The sequence below is a fragment of the Agelaius phoeniceus genome, chromosome 3 (assembly GCF_051311805.1).
Source record: "Agelaius phoeniceus isolate bAgePho1 chromosome 3, bAgePho1.hap1, whole genome shotgun sequence".
NCBI classification, from domain to species: domain Eukaryota; kingdom Metazoa; phylum Chordata; class Aves; order Passeriformes; family Icteridae; genus Agelaius; species Agelaius phoeniceus.
Genome location: NC_135267.1, coordinates 60,575,872 through 60,594,509, shown reverse-complemented (window position 1 = coordinate 60,594,509; position 18,638 = coordinate 60,575,872). Strand labels below are relative to the sequence as shown.

The following is an 18,638-nucleotide window of genomic DNA, read 5'->3' as shown; positions in this document are numbered from 1 at the left end:
GAGCAATCAGTAACTCACCTTGGATAAATAATCCTATTCACAAGGCTTCTTTTCACTGCTAAATCAGGAAATATATCTGTGGTCTTCTAAAAAAGCTCTAGAAAATGCTGATAATGGGGTTACTATAAGAACTGGTGAATCACTGACAGAGAGAAGATGTTTCTCATTTGTGTTCCCACTTCCAGTGCAAAGGAAACCTCATAGAGAGGTGGACATACAAAGCTGTGCATTCATTTTCACTAAACCACTGGATTTTTATTGATTTTTTTCTTTTTGAAAGTTTCACCATGATGTTGCAGATGTGGATTTGACTGTAGCTTTGGCCTGTCTGTGTTGCTTTTGGGAAGGTGAAGAGTGGGTTTTGCTGCCCTCTCTATCTGTGCTCCTCAGACTGAAGATTTTTGTAAGTCATTTGTCAGTACCTTTACTGTCAGAAAAGAGGAGGTTTGCTATCTCGAGCTTTTAAAACCTTCATGCATATTCATTTTGTCATGGTCTTTGCCTATCTTTGGTGTGCTGCTTGAGGAAGTGCAGTTGGTCTGGTACATTAACTTTCAGAAATATTTCCTTAAGGAACAGGACCATGGAGGTTAGTAGAGACTGCTGTGTGCTCATGATGCTTCAGTCAAGAAAACTTTTTTAAGACATGCCTCATATATAAGTTTTCAAATTTACCAGGTCTTTGTATTATCAAATAATATTTTTGGCTGGGAAAAACTTGAGAAAGTCCTTTTCCTTTGTATGTTTTTTTAAAATTGAAAGTTTTCTGGAGCATAAAAAGATTCTCAATCCAAATAATATATAAAGTATAGGATCACCATCAGTGCAACACACTGGTTGAGAAGAGTTTCCTTTCAGAACTGCAAAGTTCAAGGAATGCGATTTATTCTCTCCTGATTCAGTTTTCAAATCTTTGAATGCAGAGATTTGCTGCATTGTAACATTTATTTAATAGAGATTCGTTCTACCTGGGGAAAGTAAGAACAAAGTACATCCACTAATAAAATAGATTCAGGTGATTTCACCAGTATCTGTCTAATTTGAGCATAAATTATATTTGGGGACTCAATAAAAAGAATGGTGCTTTGGTTCAATGACTTTGCAAAAAGTATAATGTCATTAAGCTGGCCTTTTCACTGAGTAACTGAGTATAGTATCAAATATGTTGTATCACATTAAAATAATACATAAAATATTAATATTGAAAAATAATTAAGATTGTGAAATGTAACATGTCAAATGACAAATGTCTGTAAAATGTGTGGTTTAAGCTTTTGCACATCGCAGATAAGCAGTTCAGTACAAACAGGTTGATAAGCTGACTTCCCACAGGCATGTGGCAATGCACACCTGCCTCATGTGTAGGAAAGCTGTGGCTTGGGATAGCCTCACCTAATGACAGCAGAGAATTTTTTAGAAAATGAAACCATTTTTCTAGGAAGATGAAGTTTCATCTCAGGATGAAATACTTCAATTCTACCCTGGACTGCATATCTTGTATAACAGCTATTGCACATTTGCAGATTTTGGGACAAGAATAGGTTTTAGTGATTCTTCATAAGTCCATGTCTGTCATCCTCTAAGAACTTGCTATTTTATACTTAGATGTTTAAAGTGGAATGGCTTTATAGTTTGAAAAATATTGACGGAGAGAAAAAGACAATAAGAGCAAGAGAAGGATTGAATTGCTGTGGTAAATAAGTCATAAGAACACAAGGTGATGACAGGATAAAGCAGAACAATGAAAGGTGGTTTTGTCACTCATAGCCTGTAGTCCTGAATATGCAAACTTGAGCATGGTGGAGCCTAATTTACAATTCTGATAATTCATTTTATTAAATAGGACCATTTCAGATTCTGCTGCTTCAGAGTTAATATTTTGAGAAAGTGAAAAATGTCAGTTTCCTAATCAACTAAGTTTAAAAAAGACATGGAAGCATTTCAAACTTGTCTCCTAATATCTTTGAAATTGTAGAAATGCACTATTCTTCCATCTAATTTTTAAACAGAGAAGAAAACAAAAAAACAAACAAAAACCCCCAAACAATTGTAAATTTAAATATTGATTTCTTATTACTTTTTGAGTTTTTTTTCATGTCACAGAGCACATTCAACTAATCAATAAAAATCTGTCAGTGTGGTGCAAAACAGTTCTTGGATTCTTAATTTGATAAAAATATGAGGAAAACACTTTTTTTGAAAAATCCTTTAAAGGAAATACCTAGAAAAGGAGATAATCCTTCTTCCATTGAATATGCTTCTGTATTGCCAGGAAAGCTGATAATCATGAAGGTTCAAAATTTGTCCGAAGACTTCCCGCCAAGTGTGGCTGTCCTGTTAGTCACATTACAAAATGTGGTAATTGCAAAAATTGTGTTACAAAGTTACAAAAATTTTGTCCTCAGTTCTCGAATGCAGAGCAAAATTTAATCTAACCCCACAATCACAGTTCCTTTTTAGTTGTCAGCACTAAGTTGCTGCCAATAAAATAATAGTCATCAGCATCATCTTGTAAAGACTTCAGGGGTGATCTCCCAGTAAATATTTTTCATCTTAGAAAGTATACTGGCAGTAGAGCCTCCTGAATCAGACTAAGTTATCACTGCTGCTATTCAGATTATGAAATCAATGTACCAGAGGCATCCTATCCATTACTCAGAGATGGTAATATTTTTCCATGGTACTTAGAATTAATTCAGTTACTTCTTTTTGTAATACTGTAGGATTTACATGTTGGTGGGTGTGGACATCTCACTGCCCATTAAACTTCTTTTACATCAGTCTTAAATGTGAAGGCCACAGATCTGGGTTTCTTAGAATGTGAAGAGCCCTATAACGTCCTGGGATTTTTGTGGGTTTCCCTTTTTTTTGTTGTCAGTTGTTTAGGGGGATTGTTTGTTTGTTTTTATCGTTTGTTTGATTTTTTTGTTGTCTGATTTTTTGTTGTTTTGGTTGTTGTTTTTGTTGTCTGTTCAGTGATTTTTTAAAATTTTAATATAGACAGCAGATGTTCTCCTGTGAAATATAATTGATGTTTAAGTGATAACAGAGTGCCTGAGAGTAGGAAAAGTATCATTTAGCAAAATATAGCTGTGGCAGCAACCAGCACACTATTTATCATCATCTAGTCAAATGAGGCATTTCATTTTGAGTAACTTCAACAGTATAATATGTCAAGACTGGTCAGGCAAAATTATATTCTTCTATTATTTTCCTACTACCATTCAGGTGATTACAGTTATAAACTCCACAAAAATTCTGGTTTTGAATGATTCCAGATGAAACTGTAGCCCCTAATCCTTAAATGGAGAGACCCCTTAAACATGATAAATGCTTCTGTACTTCCTTGAAAAACTATTGCACTTTCTTGACAATGGATTTGGATTGTCCTTGAGCTGTCTTTTTCACTTCAGAATAACTTCTACATCCAAAAAGGTGCTTTCAGTTTCTTCTAGCCAACTTGTGCTCAAATATAAAATTTGAGCATAGACAAGCAATTAATCATACCTTCTGTTATTAGATACATGTATGTGTAAAGTTTAAAAATTGCATTCTATTCTAAAAATAGGGTCTTTGATACTCTGTCTTTAAATGCGTCTCTTATAACTCCAAAACAAAGCAGAAAGGAGCCATTAGAAGTATAGGCTCCTAATCTACATGATACTCAAAAGCACATTTATCTGCCACCCAACCAGGAAAACATTTATAAATGAACCCCATAACTTGAAATTAGCTCATCTTGGCCAGATGAGGATGTGCACTATCATTAGATTGTGTATCAGCATCTGCTGCTTACCACTTACAAAAGATTCTTCTAAATAAATCACTATTAGATAAACTAGAATACAAATTAAGACAGAAGTTTACAATAAATTAAAGTCAAAGATGAAGTTTGGAATCTGTATGAGAGGAGAAAAGGGAAGACAGTGGGACACTGCAGATTCACAATAGTATACAGATTCTAAAAACAAATATACAGCTTTGGTGTTAGATCTGGGCCCAGGTTCTTTAATAAAGAAATTTAAGTCTGCAATTATTCTGCTCTGCAGTACAGCACAGTCAGTAAAGGTTAATACATGTAAACTTTAAAGATACATAAGCTCAGTACAACTTTACTAAAAATTTGAAGATTCAGCACAGCAATTTGGCCCTCTGTTTTTTTGTTTTTATTTATGTTTACCTAAGCTATCCTCAACTAGTGAAATATATGAAGGGTTTGCCTCTTCTGCCTAAACAGAAGATCCTCTAGTGGCTTGAAGACTTTTATCTTGTGGCTTTTTTTCTTTTTTTCTTCAGTTAATGTCAAACTTTGTAATATGAAAGATAAGCCTGTCAACCATCTTAGTCAATTTAAAAAGCAATGAGACAGCAGAAAAATATTTGTATACACTGAGAAAATGTACTGCATCTTATTAAGAAAGCAAAAAAACGAATCAGTGGGAAGTTCATGTTAATCTTATATTTTTATTAAATTATTAGTTTTAAATTACTGTATCATTAGCTTATAATAGAATAATTCAGATAAATTAGATTGTGAACCTTAATATGAATTATTTTCCATTAATATTTAATTTTTTAAAAATGGAGGAAGAGTGAATTTTCTTTCCATTCTAATATATCAATTTTTCTTTTCAGCAGATTTTATCAAATTACTTTTGAAAATCTTGTAAACACAGGCAAATGCAAAACTAATTAGTCTGATGTGTGATGCAATGGTCCTGCACCCATAGAGGAAGTACAAAACATCTGGAATTCAAAGGGTAAGATCACATGAGTAACTGGCCAGTTCAAGTTCCATGATAAAAAATACTTAGTATTGTTGTATGGAAATGGAAATAGAATGTTGAAAGCAGTGCAAAAATCACATTATGACAAATTGAGAAAGAGTAATCAGGCTAGCTGAAAGTGTTCAAATTTGGAAGTAGAAACAAAGTAACTGATTAAAAAACTTATTTGTTTTCACAGACAGAAAAGAAGGAGATTTTGTCCATATATTTAGCTGAGCTTTTGGAAGTCTAATGCTGATGGAGAACTTTGGTAATTTCATGCCTATGAAACAGAACTATTCTTACTGGAAAGCTGATCAACTAAGTACGTAGAACCTAAATTGCAAACATTTGGACCTATTTGAATTCCCAAGACTTCAGTGCAAGGAGTTCAGTTTTGTTCACTAGCCCCAAAGCTGAAATGGCAGCACACAATTTCATTTTAAAAGAGATTTTATCTGATGATGAGAAAAATCTCTGGTATGGAAAGAAACCACTTTGTGCTGTTGTTGAAATGAAGATTAAGCAGTCCACACATGAGCGGCTTAAAAATCCTTGCTATTGAGAAAGGGGATTTTCATGTTCAGTTCTAGTATCAAACTAAATTTACTTTCATAAAGCTTATAAAAAGTTTTCCAGACACTTCTGGCATCTCTACTGAAAGTGACATGTGCTATAAGCAATTAATGTTGCAATCTATATTTGAAAAGGGACCTTGACAAACAAATTACTCTTTAAAACTTTTAATTGATTTTTAGCACTTTAGTAACAAGCTGAATGCAAATCACTGAAAGAATATTTTCCAGTCATGTAAATAGCTGTGTGATTCATTCTGAAAAAAAAAGAGTGGTAAATGTGAAAGACTAACTTTCATTATTTTCTATTCAAGTAATTAAGCAATTCCATACAGTTAAATACGACAAACACTTGGAAAAAGATTTATAGACAGTCAACAGCAGCATTAAATAATTTCTAGAAATCTGTAACTTTGCAATTCCCTTAAACCCCTAAAGCTAACATAGCTGTAAGTTATGAAAAAAATATTGTTTTAAAAATACTCAATAAAATGAAAAAATACAGAAAAAACATAGTAGCAGTTCAAAGCCTTTTTGATGACCATGAAATTTAATAGAAATATTCCATGTGATTTGAATAAGTTTGGGTCAATCCATGAGATTCTTATCTGTAATGCTATGTAATAACTTAAATGGAATATATGGAAAATACTTTACATCTACATCTTACTATTTGCCTCGATGTGGGAAAATAAGCCTGCAGTGCAGGCAGGCTCTGTTCCAAATGTTTTCAGGCCATAATGTCAAACCATGGACCTGGTTTTAGAGATGTCCACATGCTTGTGTAAAGCTTTCTTCTGGACAATATGGTTCCTTAAGAAAATTTCTCTTCACAGTGAGGAAATCATAAGAAAACTGAGTGAGCAATGTTCAGTTTACAATTGGTTATGTTCAAAATCCAATGGGACACACTGTGAGCATTCTGTTGTAGGTGATGTTCCTGGTTTGTGCAGGAGGTTAGATTAGATAGCCTTCAGAGGTCTCTTCCCACTACAGTTATTTTTCAATTCCAAATTTATCACCAGAGGTCTCTAAGTGTGCTATGATTAGTAACCAAAAAAAGTACAAAGGTTAGAGAAAGCTTCTCTTGGACATTTAGGAGAATCTTTTGTCCTTGTGCAATAAGGGGCCTTATTGCAAAGATGCTTCAGGGCTTGCAGTTAAAATAATGAATGGACTTAATCAGTTTAAGTTTCTTTAGTCTGAGCATTCAAAGCTTTAAAAATTTTTAGAGATCTTGATAATTTTTGAATAGACTTCTGAATATCATATAGTCCAGCATCCAGTCCATATCATATAGTCTGTCAGCTTTGCCTTGATTTAAGGATTATTTATGCAAAAAGTACATTTGTATGCAATAGGAGTTCTCTTAACAGCTAAAATTAAAGTAACCATTAGTCATCAAGCTCTGTATCAGGTACTAAATAATAGAAAGGTCCAGATGAACAATTGAAAAAAAAAAAACCATTTTGCTTTGATAGTCACAATAATCTTGAGGAATGTCTCTATCTCCTCATGTGTGACCAACCAAAAAATCAACATACTTTTAGAAATTACGTTTTTTGGAATAAACTGTTTTCTTATATGGACATTTCTACAGCTGTTTTTATTTGATGTGCAGATGTCTATGTGATCTGTGGTGAGATCTAGGACCCAGCATGTCCAAACCTTGTCAGGTGTGGCAACCTGAGTGCATAAATAAAAAAAAAAAAAATTTAGGGGATAGAGAGGGAGACCAGACAAGGCAGATTTAGAATAATAGAAAATAATTCTAAAAGATTTGTGGAGAAAGTGGAAAGAAGAAAACAGAAAGCAGAAGACAGACAGGAGGCCAGACAGACAAATAGGCCAGAGATGGAGAGGGATCATTATTTCCAATGTGCTGCTAAAAGAAAGTTGAGAAAAGTCTGTCAGTAAGCACATGATGAAGTATTTTTTTAACAAGATATTCTCCTGTCAGTAGTTAATAAAAATGCAGAATATCTCACTTGTGAGAAGGTCACTTTGATATTCATAATAGCACAAGAAAATCTGTGCATGGCAAAACACTCTGCGATTAGCAATGCTTTTTCTAAAGGAATCTGTTGACAGTTATGTATCTGCACAACTCTTAGCTGTAATAAGGGAGTAGCTGTATTCAAAGAACACAGCTTGACATTTATCTTCTCTAAAAAATAAAAAGATTGAAAACAAGTAAGGTTTCTTTTTGTTTTTTTTTTTCTTTTGACAACACTGAAAGTCCTTCATGATTAGTTTAATGAAAGAAACTAAAGATCATTAAAGGTCATAAGAACTTGGATGGTCTGAAAACTAGGGGGAGCACAAATGATGAAGAGACTTAGAGGAAAATACTTTAAAATTAATGTACTAACAAATAACATTTTACTTGGATCAAAGACACTTATAAAGATGACAAAGCATAAATTGCCTTTCATTTTATTTTGAAAAAAATCTCTGTATAGAAAAGAAAAAAGGATTGTCATGAATCCTCAAGTAATTTTACCATAATGTAAATAGGTGGTATGAATAGAATCTCAACCTTCATTTTGTTACAAAATGTGACATTTCTCAAATAATAGATCAACACATCCCAAAACCTCCATCCCCTTTAGTCACTCACAAATTACAGAATAGAAATAAATATTTTAAACTGTCTAATTATAATTTCATAGGTTTTTCACTGCATAAACCATCTTTATATAAATACAAGCACAACGAGTTCATATTTAGATTGTAGATACAAATATGTTTTGACATTTTATTCTCTACAATTTACTTCAGGTTCATCTAATATAAAAGGGATTTTTTACATTTTTTTAGAGATTCACAGTCCTTTCTGCTTTATTGAAGCATTCTTCTTACAGAACCAAGGGAAATATATTTCTAATTTTGAACTTAGGAGTTTTAACTCTAAGCACTAGGAGTTGCTGAAAATTTAAAATCCTTTAAATTAAATATTGTTTACAGAGAGAATAAGTTAAAACTAACTTGATTCAGGTTGGTTGAGCTATTGCATTGAAATAAATATGTAATAAGTCCAAATTTATAAAAATGGTAGATCAAGAATGCATCAAAAGCCTGCAATAGAACTTTTAAAACATTTTTGCCAGTGGATTTCCCAAGAAAGTGTGAGGCATGAAGAAATTTTCAAAGTCAGCAACGAGTTATAGAGCAGGATTTCCTTATGGCAAGAGTTTTTAAACTTTCAACTCAAGACCTTCTCAAACATTTTCCTTTCATTTTTCCTTAACAAAAATCTCAACACTTGTCCAAAGTGTCAGCTCACATCTTCATAAAAACAAAAAAGCAAGGAAGATCAGAAGAGCAAATGATTGAATTACTAGATTCTTTGCTGTCCATAAATTTGTCTAGCTCCTTTTTGAACCTGGAAATACTTCCTCTTTCCCTGAACTCCCATGGCAGCATGCTTCAGATGTTCATGACCTGCTCTGTAAAATTATATTTTTGTTTGAGGATGGTTACCTAAGAGTTTTGACAATTGTCCCCAATTTCAGAACTGAAATAAATGATACCAGCTCCACTGTAATTTTATACAGTACCTTCATGGGTCTGTAAATCTCTCATCATGTATCTCTTCAGGGTGTTCCTCTGTAAACTAAAAAACTTCATGTTCTCTCCTCATAAGGGACATTCTCATGCTCTATTCCCTTCATCTATTTAATTGTGCTTCCCTGCAGCATCTCTAGCTCTTAAATATGTTTCCTGAGATACATATAGAACTGAATATGATACCAAGATAAAGATGCAAGAAAATTTTATGTAGCAGGAAAAATGAATTCTCCATCTGTTTTTCAGTACCCTACCTGAAGATGGGCAGCATTGTCACTGATTTTTTCAGATTCTGATGAATGTTTACTTGTTAATTTCTGGAAATTATTGATGGCTTGAAGACCTGAGCTCTAATTATTAGCTCCAAGTTAGACATCATGTTTTCTATTATTTTTTCTTAGATATATTCATTTCAGTTTTTGATACTTAAATTGCTTTTTCACCATTTGCCCACTCGGCTTTCTGAGGTTCTTCTGAATTTCTTCTGCAACAGAGAAGCAATGACCTATCAAATATAGTTAAGAATATTCTGAAGAAGATGGATCTTTATTAGTGCTTTCCCTCTTCCAGGTAATTGTGGAAGAAGATATACAACCCTGCTCCTTGTGAACATGCAGCTCTAGTTGGTCCTTAGTGGACAAGAGACCTTTATAGACAGGCTAATAATGACTAAGGAAGATAAAATAAAGAATGGGCTAAAACAGGATTTTAGAAAATCGGTAAAATAACGTTTCTCAGACCATGTTCAATACAGTAGTTTAGTGCTGTGAAAAGTCATGAAGTATTTCAGCCTGTATGCATTCAATTTTTCAATTCAATCATGAAATAGGTTTCCAAAGCAGTTTTTTTATTGGAAAACATCTACATAAAGAGTGACAAAAAAGAACCCCAACAGCTAATCCATACAAATTGATTTTCTCATTCACAAGGAAAGGAAAGGAAAGGAAAGGAAAGGAAAGGAAAGGAAAGGAAAGGAAAGGAAAGGAAAGGAAAGGAAAGGAAAGGAAAGGAAAGGAAAGGAAAATTACTCAATTTGAAAGAGGGTTTACAGCTAGTTTACTGTTACATGTGTTTATCATCATATCTAAGCGCCATTTCATTTTTTTGTGTTATATCTAGCCTATCAGATTTTCTGCTAGTTGAAATGCTCTTTATCTCTGTAAATAAACTGTTGGTTTTATTCATGCACCACTAGTGAAAATTTCTTCAGTGTGTTAAACTGACCATGACTTGAAAATACCAATCCCTGCTGGTCTGAAACTGATCTCTCCAGAGACTAAAACCCATTTTGCTAAATCTTTTTTTGCAGAAATGACTGACTCCTATAAAGTGCTTTGCTTTTGCCTAACATTGATAAGACAAATTAATTCAAAGGACTCCTTCTACCTAGGCAGGAAAGTGTTATCTCTGTTTTTCAGGTGGACAAACTGAAAAGGCGAAGAGGCTTCCTAAGGCCACAGGGTAAGGATACAGCTGGTGCTTCAACTTGCCAGTGTCTGACTTCTAGTCTAGAATTGTAAATGTCAAATATCCTTCATAGTTAACACATAATTAATAGGATAAGTGTAGATACATTTTGCTCATAGAGAAATAATAACATAAATACAAAATTTATACTAGTCAGTTACTTTCCAACATTTTAAGCAGATATTCAAAGTGTGGGAGAAGCAGCAGAAGGGTGATTTTCTTCTTCCTGACAGGATATAGTAAAAACAGACCTTTTTCCCTGACTGCACACTTAGTTCCATTAGAGTCCAGCTTTGAAGGAAATTTCCTGCTTGACTTCTTCTCATTTCCATTCAAAGGTTTTCATTCTTGTGGTTCTCAAGTGTGAACTTACATGTTATTAAAAAGTATCAGACTAACAACCATGGACAGTAAAGTTTCACATTTATGTCTAGACTAGATACTATGCAGCTTTTTCAAAGGGTGGTTGATTATAGATGTAAAACTGACCCAGATCAAGAAGCAAAGTGGTCATGAAAAGAATGACTCTGTCTTACATATCCCAAGGGTACTAGTCAGCAAATATTCAGACTTCCTTCTCAAAGTGTGATACCAAGAATTATTTCACTCGCACTAATTATGTTTAAAATGTATTTATTTTTTCTGGAAACAGGTGAAAGAGCAGAATTTAACTGAATTATCCAGAACCTACTCTGTGTAGAACGTGAGGAATTGCAAGAGCCTTTTATGCAATGCTGCTTTCACAGAAGCAAAACTTACTGTCACACCGGAGGCAACCCAAATACCCCTCAGGAAGATCCTTTATCATTGGTAATCTTTATAAAAATTATCAATTATTATAGCATATTATAAAATGACTACTATCATATGGTAACCTGAGCACTACTGTTTGTTTAGATCCAATTAGTTCCAACATTCTGAGAATGAAACTAAGGGAATAAACATGACACACAGGAAAAGAGTACTTTCAAAATGAGTGCAATGTGGCAACATTTGCCATCACTGGAACCAGACAGAAATTGGAGGATTGTGTTTTAAGAAGAATGTTAAAGCCAGCAATAAGAACAGATGAAAGAACTTGGAAAAGTAAGAGAAATCAATTTGCTCCTGTTCAGCTTCTGATCAATGCAAAATGAATGCCTGGTTGTTACACTTTTTGTGAAAGTGAGAGTCATATTTTGGTATATGCAGGAAAAATAGGCAATCGATGCAGACTATTAAAAGACCATATTGAAAGAGAGAAAAACAATTCCATGCAAGAATGCTCATGCTTTGGCAGAAATATTGTAAATATTGAAATGCTGCATACAATTTAACAACTACTGAAACAGAGGCTGGATGGTTCTTTTTCCTTTCTATTGGAAAACCTGAGAAGAGTTTGTCATTTGAAGAATGTAAAAGAACTGATTTCACAGAAAAGCATGTTCATATTTTAATTAGGGAGTCTAAAAACTCAGGACTTTTCTTAAACAACCTTTTGTAACTGGTACAAAATATGCCAGCATTGGTCTTTGCAGAGTATTATACAAGCTCTCTGCACACACACTACATCGTGCACCACAAATGCAGGATGACACATCTCCAGAGCCACAGATTACTGGTTTCCTCTAAAAAATTTCCTGAGGATGAAGTAGTTATGGTCAAAGTCCAGCCACTGAACTGCACCAATACCTTCCAGAGATGCAAGTCAGAGAGAGAAGAATCTGCTGCTTTAGTGGCCCCACTGCAACCTTGTTGCGCCTTTGTTCTGGGTGGGCAGTGCAGCCTCCCCAGGCATGCTCTGTGCCCTGCCTTGCTGGGTGCTTGTGGGATCTCAGCACATCGTTCCCGATGTCCAGAGATGCCAGGAGAACCCTTGGGGGTCTCGAAAACCCTGGAATGTTGCCAAGAGTGCTTGGTGGCTTGATTTTGATCCATCCACAGAAGTAACAAGAGTCTGAGGACAAGAGAATCACTTTAGAGTACAAGGTGTAAAAGAGACACATTTAGAGGGTGAGATATAGACTTTAAGGTTTTTGGTACAGGGGGGTTATGGAGACAAGATGGAGAGATCGGGGCGTGTCTTGTCCTTCTTCTTTCTTCTTCTTGTCCTCCATCTCCTGTGATGATGTTGGCACTTAGAGATTGGTTTCTGGTGAAGGTGCACTTGCTAACATGGGCGAAAAGCATTGGGAAATAAAGGTAAATATTGTATACGTAGGTTTTAGTATAAAAAGACATGACCGCCCCGTGGGTGGTCAGAGAGTGCCTGTGACTGCCTGCAGATCAGACCTCTGTTGGGCAGACAGAAAAATTTTGTAGATAAGAAATAATAAACAACCTGAAGACCGAAAGCTGAAGAGTCCAGACTCGTCCTTTGCATCGCGCCCACCAAAGAACCACTCTACCCGTGTCGGGGCAGAGACAGACAGCCGGACCCGACATTTGGCGTCCCTGGGTGGGCACCCCGTGGGCACCGGCACCGGTGGGCACCCGGCGGCGACCCGGGAGCAGCTCGGCAGCGACCGGCGATCCAGCAGCATCCAGCAGCCTTCGCTGAGCCACGGTGAGCTCTGCTGTGCACCTCTTGCACAGGGGCAGCCTTGAAGCACCGAGTGGGCAGCTCCCGAGTTGGACTCATTCCCAGGAGAGCCTGATAACTCCTTGGGAAAACAGCCAGAAAGCAGCCAGGAGACTCTGAAAACGCAGCAGCCGCAGAAAACATCGCACTCCACCTCAGCCGAAGAAAGTTCGTAGCAGGACAGCCCGGATCGGAATCGGAAAGGCGCCTCCGGATCCATCTCCTGTGACCTGCAGGCCAGAGACCAGGAGCCTCCGGACTGCTCTGACGACAGGAATTCGGTGAGAAGGTCAAGAATTAAGAACATGGGGGGTACACTTTCCCAGGAACAAATAGAAATTCTGTCCGACCTACAGGGCGTGGCAGACACACACACTAAGGGGATCCCAAAGAAAAAGCTTAGAGAATTATTGCTATGGGTGCGGTGTAATTACCCGTACTCCGAAACAAGGCTGTTATTTGAAGTAGGCTTTTGGCAAGAAGTTAACAGACACCTATATTTTCTAGCCATCAATGAGGATAAAACAGCCTTAAAGTTGCTGTCCTCAGCAAGAATTATGTTAGAGGCGACCTCAACTCAATTTAGGGGGTCAGCCAGGCAACAAGTTGTTGCAGGTCCCAGAGGGGCGGAGGGAGCAGAGCAAGGTTCCAAACAGAAATTGGCTCTGATCTCAATTAGCCCGGGGGAAAAGGTGCCCGAGAAAAGGGTACAAGGGAAAATGTCATTGCCCTCAGTCCCACCATCCCGAAAACCCAAGGGAACCCTAAAGCACCCTGAAACCACAGAGAATACAGGGATTTCAGACTCCGACTCAGACACTGATGATACCATTCCTCTTCCTGATGAAATAAAGTTTTCTCCCAGCGACATCGAGGAGACAGGCCACCCTTCCGGAGTGTACTGTCCCAATTCGCAGGAATCAGGGGGGGAGGAGGTGGAAAACGTGGCGGAGTCGGGGAGGGGGGTTCAAAGGGAACAAGCGGGGAGGGGGGATGCGCTCTCTCGCAGCAGGCGCGGCGGCGCGGAAGCGGCGGCGGCCGGCGGGGGGGCGGGGAGGCAATGGGAGACACGGGTTTCCATGCGACTCTTGCGAGCGCAACGCCGAAAGCGACAGTCGCCTTTGGAGCGGTGCCAAAGACGCGCGGGTCGAGCAAGGCTCAGGAGACAGCCGGGGAGAGCTCTCAAACCGGCGTGGGAGCGTCAGACACGGGCAGCAAGGGCGGAGCAGCTGCAGAGCTCCGGAGAGCTGCTGTGAAGGGACGCAGGAGACGCGCGGTGGTGACGTCAGACCCGGAAGTCTGGACCCGGAGATCGGCTCGAATCGCTGCGAGAAAGGGGGCACCCGCGGGGAGGGGGCTGCGCGCTTCGGCGGGGGGTGTGGATACAGCGTCAGAGGAGGAGGAGAGAGGGGCAGGAACAGACGATAGGGAGGAGACTTCGGAGGTGGAGCGGGACGGAGACAGTGACGTCAGTACAGGGGAGGCAGGGGGCGTCCCCGAAGGCACGCATGCGCGGGAAGTGCCGGCGGAGCGAGGTCGGGGGCGGGTCTGATCCTCTGTGACGTCTGGGGCGAAAAGAAGGGGCCACGCTCGGGGTTCGGCATCCCGGGGCTCCATCCCCTCTCTGAGACCGATGCCTCTAGCCTCAAACCCTATGTTTCAAACCCCTTCCACTCAAAAGAAACGCTCAAGTACTCAACCCTCAATGCCAGCTCAGTCAGTCAGCCGAAACAAAATGTTTGGGAAACGTTAGCCCAGGCAGCAAACTTAGAAAGTATCTGCCTGACACAGTCGAAACCAGGGAAACCATTCACGGCATGCATGGTTGGGTTGCCAGTGGGCGAATGGCCAATTCCAGGGCATTCTCCAATGGAGATTTCACAGGTCATCAAAGATCCTGTGAATGAATGGTGTGCGTGGACACATCTTTTACCTGTGGCTTCTACTGAACCACAGGAATTGGAAATTTTTGGGTCCACAACAATGGAGCTATGCATGAAATTTGAAAATTCGAATGTGTCAAGGACAAACAATAGCATTGATGTCACACCAAATCATGAATATTATAGAAATGCATCAGCTTGGTGCAATCACACTGTGACGACAGCCAAAGGATCAATCCAGGTCCCAGTGCAATTGCCACGTGGGTTGTTTTTAATTTGTGGGGACAGAATTTGGCACGGCATTCCTGCAAATGCCAAGGGAGGTCCATGCAGCATTGGGAGGATTTCAATGTTGTCACCAGATTTAAAAGTGTTGAGAGAACAAAAACACAAAGAGAAAAGGTCCTTGCAACATTACAGTGCAGACTGTGATGATGAAGTATACACCTGGGACAAGGCAAGGAGAATTGCAGCAGCAATTTTCTCACCTCAGACAGCATCGGGGGTGGCCTTGACTCAACTGGACCACATGGGTTGTTGGTTGAGCAAGCATGCTCAATCAGTTTCTCTCACTTTGAGTGACATGTTGAAAGATGTAAGCAGTGTGAGAGAGGCAACTCTTCAAAATAGAGCAGCAATCGATTATCTATTGCTTGCTCATGGACATGGATGTGAAGAGTTTGAGGGAATGTGCTGCATGAATCTCTCAGATCATTCGAGATCAATTCATGAAAGCATTCAAAATATAAAAGACAGTATAAAGAAACTAGGCGAGATCACTGGGTCATGGATTTGATGATGTGGCGGGATTTTTTGATCTTTCTCCCTTATGGAGAGGGTTTTTAAAAATGGGATTTTATATTTTAATAATACTCTTAGTCCTCATGCTCATTGTCCCATGCATCTTTATGTGTGTGAGACGTGTCATGAGTCAAGTTGCCAAAGAAGTCTTCTTGGTGCAAACAGAAGGGGGAGATGTGGGATCTCAGCACATCGTTCCCGATGTCCAGAGATGCCAGGAGAACCCTTGGGGGTCTCGAAAACCCTGGAATGTTGCCAAGAGTGTTTGGTGGCTTGATTTTGATCCATCCACAGAAGTAACAAGAGTCTGAGGACAAGAGAATCACTTTAGAGTACAAGGTGTAAAAGAGACACATTTAGAGGGTGAGATATAGACTTTAAGGTTTTTGGTACAGGGGGGTTATGGAGACAAGATGGAGAGATCGGGGCGTGTCTTGTCCTTCTTCTTTCTTCTTCTTGTCCTCCATCTCCTGTGATGATGTTGGCACTTAGAGATTGGTTTCTGGTGAAGGTGCACTTGCTAACATGGGCGAAAAGCATTGGGAAATAAAGGTAAATATTGTATACGTAGGTTTTAGTATAAAAAGACATGACCGCCCCGTGGGTGGTCAGAGAGTGCCTGTGACTGCCTGCAGATCAGACCTCTGTTGGGCAGACAGAAAAATTTTGTAGATAAGAAATAATAAACAACCTGAAGACCGAAAGCTGAAGAGTCCAGACTCGTCCTTTGCATCGCGCCCACCAAAGAACCACTCTACCCGTGTCGGGGCAGAGACAGACAGCCGGACCCGACAGGTGCTTGTAGAAGTGCATGGGGGCTGACACTCTGAACCACTCCTCAGCACCCAGAGACGTTGTGCAAGAGTTTGGATGAATCCAAAATCAAGGCTAGTAATGAAACAGTAGATAAAGTGGAAGTATGCGGAAGATAATAATTCAGATTCCAAAAACTGCACCACAGGAAATTGTCTCTGTTTCTGAGTTATAGCCATATTTTTTATGAGTTTCTCATTATGGAATTCTCTGTGACCATGAGTGTGACTTGATCTTGTCTAGTCTGTAGTAGTTAATGAGATACTCATTTATTGCAGCAGAGTCTATTAAAGTAAACTGCTGAAAGTCTAAACTGCATTGACCTATATTGGGAACCCCAGGCACCTAGAATCAGAGTGGATTTATGGCCTTTGATAACATTGGCAACAGCTTTCTCCTGGTTTTCAATATGTGGCATGTTATTCCTGAATACAGCATACAATCATTTACAGTCTTACTGTTCTTGCCCTATTAGTGTACTAATTATTTTCCCCCATTATTGGCTAAACCCATTTATTTTGTCTTTTTCCAAGCCACAGCACATGTGTACATTCACATCCTGTATTTAATGACACTTCCTCTTCCTGATGAAAATTACTATTGTGTTCTTGCAGTATAATTCTCAACAGATAGAAATAGCAATTCAGTCACTCTTAATAGATGCCATTTAAAACAGAATTTAGCATGAGCAGAATTGCTTTTGTTTCTAGCAGATGCTGTTTCATGATGCTCATGGTGTGCTCCATAGGGTATTCCATGCAGTTTTTGAGGATATTATAAAACAAACTGACAGTGATTAATGTTAATAAAAAGAGCTACAAAATTACCTGCATGCAATCACTGCATATCTCTTTATTAAACCTGTTGTGCTGTTGGCACAACATTTGTGTTCAGGTTGCTGATACAGGAAGGCTTTTGCACACCATGAACATTCAGTTAATACTACCTAGGTCAGTTTAAAGCAATATTATTTCTTTGATTGAGATATAAATTGTGAAAGACATAATTCATATCAAGGCAAATTAGAATCTTTTCAGTTCACCGTACATAACATGTTCTAATAACATTAGCATTTAATCTACTTCATCAGAGGCATGAAACTCAGACTTAATTATTCTACTTAATGGTGTAAAGGACCTTAAGAGCAGAGAATACAGCAAAAATCAGAATTATATTTTATATCAATAGCAAATGTCAGGCTGTGTTTGATGCATATCCTTTGGGGTTTTAGTACTTCAATTCCAAATTACTTTGGTATTACCATAGCTGCATAATTAGTCTTCTCTTATCATTGAATTTGGTTCTTAAGAAAAAACAGTCAAGAAAAAATAAAAAGAAAAAAAGAATACTGTATAATAATGTATAATAATAATAACAACAATAATAATAATACCAACATGATAAAAGATTAATTTTTCATGTATTGTCTCATTTAACTCGTGTGAAAAACTGCTGAATTATTTTGTTAACGCTACTGCAACTTCACCAATTCTAAAATTTTGTATTATATAAATAAATGGTCCTGTCACCTAAAACATCTTTTTTGGTGACATACTCATATGTTGTGTAAACTAGAGGTGTGTTGGGTTAGCTTTTGCATCCTTTGTTGCTACAATGACCTTAAAGAAGTACAACAGCTTATTCAACATCTCATAACCTCCAAGAATGACATACTTTAATAATTTTAATTTAAAAAAAATATAAGTGTTTGTACTATTAGAATAGATTTCCTTTTTTATTTAAAAGTAATGTTATTGTTTTCCTGGTTTTACATTAATTTATTAAAATCTTCCTGTGTTTGCTTCCTTTGTTGCTCTTTATTTTCAAGGTGACACTGAATTTTTTTAATGAAAGCTGTAAGAGACCTTCATAAATATTTTCTGCTGATATAATGCCAACAAACACAGAATCTCATTGGGGATTCATCAAATATCTTCAAATAAAATGGAACATTATAAATGTTAGGATGGTTTCCTTTTGGCCATGCAGCTGAATTGTTTGGGGTTTATTCACTATGTAAAAATAATAAAATACCTCTAGTAGACATGGGCTAATATGTCCTGTGACTATGCTGTAAGCTGTGCTATACAGATAAGCTCTAGGAAAGACAAAAAAGTAAATTCAGCCCAAATAGTTTTTGCTCCACATACTGCATTGTCACTCTCTGAATGTCAACACAATTGCTATTACCTTATCAGTAATT

General features: G+C 37.8%; 1 long non-coding RNA gene across 1 annotated transcript; it reads left to right on the top strand.

Annotated features, from left to right (window-relative positions):
- The first annotated feature begins 4,497 nt into the window (after nucleotides 1–4,497).
- On the top strand, nucleotides 4,498–18,240 carry LOC129118991 (uncharacterized). Its single transcript, XR_008534042.2, has 5 exons — nucleotides 4,498–4,760; nucleotides 10,330–10,372; nucleotides 11,031–11,188; nucleotides 11,276–12,177; nucleotides 16,418–18,240. It is a non-coding gene; the product is annotated as an uncharacterized LOC129118991 (long non-coding RNA).
- Nucleotides 18,241–18,638: the final 398 nt, after the last annotated feature.